The following is an 11,100-nucleotide window of genomic DNA, read 5'->3' on the forward strand; positions in this document are numbered from 1 at the left end:
AGTGAGTCTAGCTGAGTAGAAAGGGTAGAGTTGAGAGCAGTAAACTGATCATCAAGACTGGGTAGAGAGGAGAGGGCGGCGAGGTGGGGTGTGAGGTGCTCCGAAAGATGGATGGGGTCAAGAGAGCAGAGATCTCTGTGAGGGAGTAATATGGATTTACAGGGGGAAAGTAGTGTGAGTGAGGAGGCAGGTGAGAAGATTATGATCAGAGAGAGGGATTTCAGAGTTGGTGATGGTGGACACAGTGCACCGATAGGAGATGATGAGGTCGAGGGTATGACCAAGTTGGTGAGTGGGTGAGGTGGGGTGGAGGAAGAGGTTGGCAGTGTCGAGGAGAGATAGAAGGCGGGCGGCAGAGGAGTCGTCAGGGATATCCATGTGGATGTTGAAGTCTCCGAGGATCAGAGTGGGCATGGAGAAGGAGAGAAGGAAGGTGAGGAAGGGGTCAAAGTCGTTAAAGAGGTTGGAAGTGGGGCCGGGAGGGCGGTAGATGACTGCTACAAGAATCTGGAGGGGGTGTAAGAGGCGAATAATGTGGAAATGTGGAATAATGAGGAAATCAAACAACCAGTCAACGAAGAAGGGGACCTACAACTGAACCTTGAGGGACTCCGGGGGTTACAGGATGGGAAGCCGAGGAGGACCCAGCCAGCAAAGTTGAAGAAGAACTGGGGGAAGACAGAGGATTTTTTCCACTTTCCTAATAATAATGATGATGATGGCATCTGTCAAGCGCTTACTATGTGCCAAACACTGCTCTAGGCACTGATCGGCGATAGAAGATCATCAGGTTATCCCACGTGGGGCTCACAGTCTTCATACCTATTTTCCAGATAAGGTCACTGAGTCCCAGAGAAGTGAAGTGACTTGCCCAAAGTCACACAGCTGACAAGTGGTGGAGTCGGGATTTGAGCCCATGGCCTCTGACTCCAAAGCCCGCGCTCTTTCCACTAAGCCACGTCCCTAAACTTGCTGTGGTCAGGGCTCTATCCACTGAGCCACGCTGCATTTCCTAGTTTCCTCCCCTGGACGTGGCCGATGACATCAGGTCAGTGATAGACATCCCGAGCAAAACAGCTTTGTCAGGGTGCGGCTGGTAATCCTTGGACCCCGGTCTCATTATTTTCCTCATGGAGAAGCAGCTTGGTTTAGTGGAAAGAGCCCAGGCTTTGGACTCAGAGGTTCTAATCCCAACTGAACCACTCATCAGCTGCGTGACTTTGGGCAAGTCACTTAACTTCTCTGGGCCTCAGGTACCTCATCTGTAAAATGGGGTGAAGACTGTGAGCCCAACGTGGGACAACCTGATCACCTTGTATCTACCCCAGCGCGTAGAACAGTGCCTGGCACTTACTAAGTGCTTAGGAAATACCATCATAATTAATATTATTATTACGAGTTTCCAGTCAAGTCTACCTGTGGAGTGATGATTAGTTCGCTGACGTCATTCTAGGAAGGAGTCCCGGAGTGGGAACCACATGGGAATAAGCAGTTATTTAGGTTGTGATTAACGGGACCACAGGGAGACCACGATCCCGGCCTTCCGAGATTCCTGGACGGTCGGCCTTCTCAGTGGAGCCCCGGGCCCATTATTCCACGGGGAATCCCTCAGTAAATAACCCGGCCGTCGTCTGAGGGGACCTCAGACGCAGCCAGCCGGAAAGCCGACACGGGGAGGGAGGATCCTAACAGCCTTAACCTTCTCCCAGACCTTCGTCCCACCCCCACCAGTGTCCAGAACTGACGAGATGGAGTGAGCGTCTCTCTCAGAAGAGTTCGGTGCTCCCCAGCTCAGGATGGGCCTGGTGACTCCGGAAAGAAGCAGGTGAAAGGTGAGAGGCAGGGAAGGGAAATTTCAATATCATCCCAGGAAGTTTCCTATTCTTTCTTAATAATAATAATTGTGGGTTTTGTTAAGTGCTTACCATGTGCCAAACACCATACTCAGTGCTGGATTAGATATAATATAGTCGGATCGGACAGTGTCCCTGTCCTACATGGGGCTTATCATCTAAAACCTCATTTTACAGATGAGAGAACCGAGGAACAGAAAAGTTAAGTGACTTGCCCGAGGTCTCCCAGCAGGTACGTTACAGAGCGGGGATTAAGACCAGTGTATGCTAGTCTTTCAGGACCATCCTCTTTCCACTTATCTGTGCTGCTTCTCCAATTATTTAGAATTATGTGACCCCAATCCTTGCAGATGTCTGCCAATGGAATAGGCTTCTAGGAGTCAGAAATGGTTTCAGTGCCATCCAGAACCAGAGCAGGTTGATTGGATGAGATGAACAACCTGATTAGCTACTATTCATTCATTCATTCATTCAATTGTATTTATTGAGCACTTACTGTGTACAGAGCACTGGACTAAGTGCTTGGGAAATACAAGTCGGCAACATCTAGAGACGGTCCCTACCCAACAACGGGTTCACAGTCTAGAAGTGGGATACGGACAACAAAACAAAACATGTAGACTGGTGTCAAAATCATCAGAATAAATAAAATTATAGCTATATGTACATCATTAACAAAATAAATAGAATATTAAATATGTACAAGTAAAACGAATAGAGTAATAAATCTGTACAAATATATACCAGAGCTGTGGGGAGGGGAAGGGGGTAGGGCTGGGGGATGGGGAGGAGCAGAGGAAAAAGGGGGATCAGTCTGGGAAGGCCTTCTGGAGCAGGTCAGCTCTCAGTAGGGCTTTGAAGGGAGGAAGAGAGCTAGCTTGGCAGATGTGCGGAGGGACGGCATTCGAGGCCAAGGGAAGGATGTGTGCCAGGGGGTTGACGGTGGGACGGGTGAGAACGAGACCTTCAAGGCCCTGCTGAGAGCTCACCTCCTCCAGGAGGCCTTCCCAGACTGAGCCCCTTCCTTCCTCTCGCCCTCGTCCCCCTCTCCATCCCCCCCATCTTACCTCTTTCCCTTCCCCACAGCACCTGTATATATGTATATATGTTTGTACATATTTATTACTCTATTCATTTATTTATTTTACTTGTACATATCTATCCTACTTATTTTATTTTGTTAGAATGGTTGGTTTTGTTCTCTGTCTCCCCCTTTTAGACTGTGAGCCCACTGTTGGGTAGGGATTGTCTCTATATGTTGCCAATTTGTACTTCCCAAGCGCTTAGTACAGTGCTCTGCACATAGTAAGCACTCAATAAATACGATTGATGATGATGATGATGACCCAGTGAGGAGGTGAGCGGCACCGGAGGAGCTGAGTGTGCGGGCTGGGGTGGAGAAAGAGAGAAAGGAGGTGAGGGCAAGGGCATGGGGAGCCTTGAAGCCGAGAGTGAGGAGTTCTATCTACTCCAGTGTTTAGTACAGTGTCTGGCACATAGTGAGCATGAAAACGTACCCTAAAAACACCCGAGTTTCTCTCCAACCCAAAGATTTTCTCCACTCCTATGTATTTTTCTTTGGAATATTATTCTCATAGCTCTTTTCTAAATGTCCTTAGGCAGTCAACTTCAATTCCCAGAAAATGACCAGTGTCACCCTGAAGACAGAATTCCTGCTCCTGGGATTCCCGGAGGTGCGGGAGCTTCAGCTGATCCAGGCCGCGCTGTTCCTCCTGGTCAACGTGGTGACCAGGTGACCTGGTGACCCTGACGGGGGATCTACACATGGTTGCCGTCACCACCCTCGACAAGCGCCTCCACTACCCCATGTATTTCTTCCTCAGGAACCTTGCCCTCATCGACCTTGGCTTCATCTCCGTCACCTTCCCCCAGTCTATCCACAACTCCTTGACCAACAATAACTCCATCTCCTTTCCAGGCTGCATCGCTCAGCTCTTTCTGTGGATGTCATTTGCGGTTTCTGAGTATTTCGTCCTCACGGCGTTGTACTATGACCGCTACGCTGCCATCTGCCTCCCCCTGCGCTACGAGGTCATCATGGATCGAGGGGCCTGTGAGAAAATGGCCGCCGCCTCGTGGCTCGGCGAAGGACTGTTCGGAGCCGTGTTTTCAGCTTCGACGTTCTCCGTGTAGTTCTGTGGGTACAACCTCATCCCCCAGTTCTTCCGTGACGTCTCCGCTCTGCTGAAGATCTCATTCTCCGAGAAGCACATCGCCGAGGATGTGAGCGTGGCCACACGGATAGTGGTTGCTGTTCTCTTCTTCGTGTTCATCATAATCTCGTACATCCGAATCTTCTGGACCATGCTGAGGATGCCGGCCACCGTGGGCCAGGCCAAAGCCTTTTCCACCAGTCTGCTTCACCTCGCCGTGATCTCTGTTTACCTCTCTGCTGGGTTATTTGTCTACATCAAGCCCTCTCAGACTCCTGCTCGATGGTGGGTCTTCTGGTGTCCGTGTTCTACACGGTGGTGGCCCCCGCCCTGAACCCCTTCGTCTACAGCCTGAGGAACAGGGAATGAACGCCTCCATGAGCAGGATCCTAAAAGGGTCACTCGCCCGGCCTCCGCTCTGGGACAAAATGTCTCCTTCCTTATGTAAATCCTCTCACCCCACCACTTAACCAAGGAATTGCCCTTGGACCTAGCCAGGTACTTAGCTGTCCTACAGGGTTCACAGAAAACGCTGTGATGAATTGTCAAAGTCTGGGAAGGAGGCGGCTAAGACTGAAGTAGGACTGACAATCCGCTTTGGGAGAGGCATCATGGCCTAAAGGAAGGGGAGTCCCTGTAGACTGCTAGCTCATGGTGGGCAGGGACTGCGTTTAACAACTCTGATAAACCGAATTCTCCCAAGTGCTTAGTACAGTAAAACCAGTTTGGGGGCTGTTCTACTCCCCGCTCTGCCACTTATTCTCTGTGTGACCTTGGGAGAGTCTCTTAACTTCTCCGTGCCGCAGTTTACCTCATCTGTAAAATGGGGAATAAGCCCGTGAGTCCCGCGTGGGACGACTCTATTATCTTGTATCTACCCCAGTGCTTGGAACAGTGCTTGGTACATGGCAAATGTTAACAAATACCATAATTTTTTTTAACTTTAGCATGGCCTAAAGGAATAGGAATCACTCTAGCTGTAAACTCATCGGCGGGGAACGTGTCTAACAACTCTGTGATATTGAACTTTTCCAAGTGCTTTGTACAATGCTGAGTCCAAAGTAAGTGCTCAATAAATAGGATTGATTGATTGATTGAGACGAGTTCTGATGCCAGCTCTGCTTCTGGCCTGCTTTGTAACATAAGGGGCAGCGACTTATCCCTAGAATCACTCTTCCTCTTACACGCTGAGCCCCTGTGGGACAGAAATTGTGTCTGAACTGATTCTTTTGTTGCTACTCCAGCAAGTGGAACAATTTCGGCACACGACTTTTTAATAAATACGATAGATATTATTATTAGTAATGACTATGAAAATATAACGATACGCTCTTTAGCGTGGCACTGGGGGTGGGAATAAAACTTGGAAAAAAGGAGGTGGTATGGGAGAAGGGAAGAAAGGTTGACTACAGCTCCATCTGTCTTGTCAAATCTGTCCTCTTTCAGCAATACATCTTTCCTTCCAACCATTCATTTATCCATCCATCCATCCACAGCACGGGCTTGGGAAACGGAGGTCGCGGGTTCTAATCCCAGTTCTGCTACTTGTCTGCCTTGAGACCTTGGGCAAGACACTTCACTTCTCTGGGCCTCAGTTTCCTCATCTGTAAAATGGGGATTGAGACTGTGAGCCCCATGTGGGACGGGGACTGTGTCCAACCTGATTACCTTGTATCTACTCCAGCACTTAGAACAGTGAATGGCACATAGTAAGTGCTTACCAAAGACGATAACTATTAACATTATTATTATCAATGGTATTTATTGACCAGATCCTGGGTGCGGAGCACTGTAGAAAGCTCTCAGGAGAGTTGAAAAGAGGTAAAATTGCTTGTTCCTGCTCTCCTGGAGGTTATGATCTAATGGGAGAGCTAGACACAGAATAAATTACGTAGAGGAGGAAGGAGAGAAGGGAAAGATGAGAAAGAGGATGAATGTTTGAATCAAGAGTATAGTTTGAATTGTCAGCATGAGCAGAGCTTCAACGCATTTACGATCGGGGGAAGTCAGAAGAAGCAACGTGGCCTAGTGGGAAGAGCGCGGGCCTGGGATTCAAATGTATATGGGTTCTGATCCCGGCTCCACCACAAGTCTGCTGTGTGATCTTGGGCAGGGTCGCTTAGCTTCTCCGTGCCTCAGTTCCCTCATCTGTAAAATGGGGATTGAGATGTGAGCCCCAGTAGGGACATGGACTGTGTCCAATCTGATTAGCTTGTAACTACTCCAGCACTTAGTATAGTGCCCGATATACAGTAAGCGCTTCAAAAAGGCCGGAGGAAAAAGTTACAGTGGGCTGATTGACGGGCAGATTGAGTGCCTCACGTTGGGAATTAGACAAAGGTGAAACCATTCACAGCGGCCAAGGACGGTCGTTGAAAACAGGAACCGTTGGGACGCTGGGATGCAGGTGACACTATCTGCACAGGAACACCGAGGGCCGGCACCATCGCTGACGGTGCAGGGACTGGGCCCTCGTCTCCCAGGAGCCTCAAGAACCACATGACCAGAGGTTGCTTGGCTCGTTCACGTCACGAGGTTCGCTCGGCAGGGCCCCGAGCCATCCTCCAGGGATCCGCCTCGGAGCAACTCCTGCTTTATCTACAGCTACGAGGTCCCGTCTGGAGAGCTTGTTAGAGTCTGAAGCAGAGCAGAAAGGGATAGAGGGCTCCTCTCTGTTCCTTTCTGGCATACTGAACCCAGGAGTCTGAGAAGAAAGAAGGGACCGGCCCAGCTCTGCAGAGGTCAGCGGCGCCCAGCCCAACGTTGCCCCCGTGAGAATGACGGGGGGTGAGTGGGATGGAGGGACGGGGGGACAAGGATGAGGATGGAAGAGATAGAGACAGCCTGGAGCCGAAGTTGGGGTTTGGACCAGGGCCGCGGTCCCCAACGGGTCAGGGGTGCTAGCAGGAGGGGAGGGCTTTACCAGTTCAGTATACCCCAACCGTCACACCCCTGTCCTCCTTCCTCCTCAAACCTCACTACCATGCCAACTACCTACCGGGCTACAGTGCTCCAGGACAGCGTCAGCGTTGTGGAGAGTCACTTGGCCTTCAGGGGGTCCCAGAATCCCTTGGAGAGGGTCAATGACAGGCAGGGCTGAGAGAGCGTGGCCATCTTCGGACAACTAATGTAGGATCCAGGTTCCTCTCCACTCCAACAGTTCCAAGGTTTCTAACAGGACTCCTCCATATCGGGTTTGTGTAGTGAGAGTGAAGCCTCTATTCTAGCCACTGCTGTCACGGATACTTGAGGGTTGACCGTTTTTACATAGTTCCTCTTATGCTGATTCTTTGGAAAACATGGTGCCAAAGGAATCAAGACTTCAGACTGCTTTGGAGCAGTGTCTTTTGGATTCTCCCTGAATTCTGTCCAGACTACTAGAAGTGCAAGGCAAAGGGACAGGCCTGGGTTTGTCTCCCTCACAGTCTTTGAACTGTGAGAAGAGAAATGAGCGAAGCACAACTGGAGATGGGCAGTGAATGAGAACATCAATTTCAAATGATTGATTGAAAGTTGATGAGGCCCAAAGCAACTCGATCGATTATTTGTACCAAGGCAAACAGAGGGAAGAACAGGATTCCAATCTCAAAACAGTGAATGAGAATTGGACAACTTTTCTCTCTGTGTGGGTCAAAACAGGACAAATTCAGCCCTGGAAGTCAATCACATCGCCCCAACCCAAACATCTATTAGTATCAATCTTCAGTGGCTACCAATCAATCTGCGCATCAGGCAGGAACTCCTCACCCTCGGCTTCAAGTCTCTCCATCACCGTGTCCCCTCCTACCTCACCTCCCTTCTCTCCTTCTACAGCCCAGCCCGCACCCTCCGCTCCTCTGCCGCTAATCTCCTCACCGTGCCTCGTTCTCTCCTGTCCCGCCGTCGACCCCCGGCCCACGTCATCCCCCGGGCCTGGAATGTCCTCCCTCTGCCCATCCGCCAAGCTAGCTCTCTTCCTCCCTTCAAAGCCCTACTGAGAGCTCACCTCCTCCAGGAGGCCTTCCCAGACTGAGCCCCTTCGTTCCTCTCCCCCTCATCCCCCTCTCCATCCCCCCGTCTTACCTCCTTCCCTTCCCCACAGCACCTTTATATATGTATATATGTTTGTACATATTTATTGCTCTATTTTACTTGTACATATCTATTCTATTTATTTTATTTTGTTAATATGTTTTGTTTTTTTCTCTGTCTACCCCTTCTAGACTGTGAGCCCACTGTTGGGTAGGGACTGTCTCTATATGTTGCCAACTTGCACTTTCCAAGTGCTTAGTATAGTGCTCTGCACACAGTAAGCGCTCAATAAATACGATTGATTGATTGAGACAGAATCCTTGGCTGGGTTTTTTTTTAATGGTATTATTTAAGGGCCAACTATGGGCCAGGCACTGTACTAAGTGCTGGTGTAGATGCAAGATAGTATTTTGTAAGGGCCAACTATGGGCAGGCACTGTACTAAGCGCTGGTGTAGATACAAAATAGGTTGGACCCAGCCCATGTCCGACATAGGGCTCCTACTCTTAATCCCCAATTTGCAGATGAGGGAACAGAGCCCTAGAGAAGTTTGAGTAACTTTTCCAGGGTCACACAGCGGACAGGTGGAGGAGCCACAATTAGTACCCAGGTCCTTCCGACTCCCGGGGACGTGCTCTCCACTAGGCCAAGATGCTTCTAGAGAAGCAGCGTGGCTCAGTGGAAAGAGCACGGACTTTGGAGTTAGAGGTCATGGATTCTAATCCCGGCCCGCCAAGTGTCTGCTGTGTGACAGTTGGCAAGTCACTCTGAGCCTCGTTTACCTCATCTGTAAAATGGGGATAAAGTTTGTGAAGCCCCCCGTGGGACAACCTGATCACCCTTTATCTCCCCCACAGTACTTAGAACAGTGCTTTGCACATAGTAAGCACTTAATAAATGCCATTATTATTATCATTATTACTACTCTCATGTCTGGATGATCCATTGGTGTGGCCCAGCAATGTCACTGTAGATGGTCTGACGAGACCGCAGGCAAGGAGGGGTTCCTGAAGGGGGCCGGCCAAAGCCTGACTCTTACAAGAGTGTGTGGGAGGAGGGGCTCAGGAGTCATGAGATTGTCATATTGTACTCTCCCAATTGCTTATCACAGTGCTCTGCACATGGGAAGTGCTCAGTAAGTACACTCGATTGACCAATTAACTGATTCAGTCAGCAGAGAGAGGCATCACTGCGAGAGGTGGCAGTTGGCCAATTTTCAGCATCCTGCTTTCTCTCCCAGTACAAATTAATTGCCGGGGATAATTTCAAGACAATATTTGCAAAACAATTAGCCCCCTCTAACACCTATATATATTTAGGTCTATACACATTCTCAGCATTTGTGTGTGTATATGGTTATAAAACTGTACATTCAATTATTTACTTTATACCTTTAATTCTATTTGTGCTGACAACTTTGACACCTGTCTATATGTTTTCTTTTGTTGTCTGTCTCCCCCTTCTAGACTGTGAGCCCGTTGTTGGGTAGGGACCCTCTCTATATGTTGCCAAATTGTACTTCCCAAGCATTTAGTACAGTGCTCTGCACACAGTAAGCGCTAAATAAATACCATTGAATGAATGAATAAGTGAATGAATGAATGAATCACTGCACTATCAGCAATTCCTCCCTGTAAGAGTTCTTCCCAAATGTTGGGAGAGGAAAAACAGTGGGGAATGTTGGAATCCCTGCCCTCAAGAACTTTCCAGCCTACTGGGCTAGGTTAACATGGTATAATTTATTATTGATCGATTAATCTTGAATCATACTGACTGAGCGCTTATTGTGTGCACTAAGTAGTTGGAGAGTAACAATAATGAGGGTAGTACTTGTTAAGCTCTTACTCTGTCCCAAGCACTGTCCTAAGCGCTGGGGTAGATACAAATTAAGCAGGTTGGTAATAGTCCTTGTTCCACATGGGGGCTCACAGTCAACCCCCATTTTACAGATAAGGTAACTGAGGCTCAGAGAAGTTAAATGATTTGCCCACGGACACACAGCAGACATGAGACGGAGCTACAATTAGAACCCAGGTCCTTCTGACTCCCAAGCCCTTGCCCTATCCACTTTAGAACACCATTATTGACACATTTCCTGCCCCTCCTAGAAGGAAAGATGAATATGCAATTATTGGGTGTCATTTTACAGATCGGGAAACTGTGGCCCAGAGACGTGAACGACTTGTCCGAGGTCCCACAGGCGCAAAGGGACAGAGGCAGGATTAGAATCCAAGTTCTCTGACTCCAGCTAAGCTATCTTTGGGAGAGTGCAATAGAACAGAGCTGGGAGATGTGTATGCTGCCCTTCAGGAGCTCACAGTCAAGAGAACTGCTGGGCCTGTGCTTTTTCCACTAAATGAGGATGGAAATGAGTTGATTCGCACTTGCGTTAGGTGAAGTGGGATTAGAGGGCTGGGAAATGAATCGGAGAAGCTGATTGGAGGAGTGGGGGATTTTAGCAGTGCTTAAAATTCAGAAAGAACTGTGCTCTTTCTGATTTTGAGCAGAGAAGAGAGGGGGTTCCAGGGTAGGATGGAAACGGGAGAGTTGATGTTGAGTAACTACTAGAAAGTTGCTTTGAGAACTGTGAACCTTGGCTGTCCAACCTTGGTTTCACAGACTCTGTCCTCTCCTGGTTCTCCTCTTATCTCGAAGGCCGTTCATTCTCAGTCTCCTTTGCGGGCTTCTCCTTCCCCACCCAACCCCTTACTGTAGGGGTTCCTCAAGGGTCAGTTCTCGGTCCCCTTCTGTTCTCTACCTACACTCACTCCCTTGGCGAACTCATTCGCTCCCACGGATTCAACTACCATCTCTACGCTGATGAAACCCAAATCTACATCGCTGCCCCTACTCTCTCTCCCTCCCTCCAGGCTCGCATCTCCTTCTGACTTCAGGACATCTCCATCTGGATGTCTGCCTGCCATCTAAAAGTCAACATATCCAAGACTGAACTCCTCATCTTCCCTCCCAAGCCCTGCCCTCTCCCTGACTTTCCCATCACTGTTGACGGCACTACCATCCTTCCCGTCTCACAAGCCCGCAACCTTGGTGTTATCCTCGAC

Source organism: Tachyglossus aculeatus, unplaced genomic scaffold (genome assembly GCF_015852505.1).
Source record: "Tachyglossus aculeatus isolate mTacAcu1 unplaced genomic scaffold, mTacAcu1.pri scaffold_82_arrow_ctg1, whole genome shotgun sequence".
NCBI classification, from domain to species: Eukaryota; Metazoa; Chordata; class Mammalia; order Monotremata; family Tachyglossidae; genus Tachyglossus; species Tachyglossus aculeatus.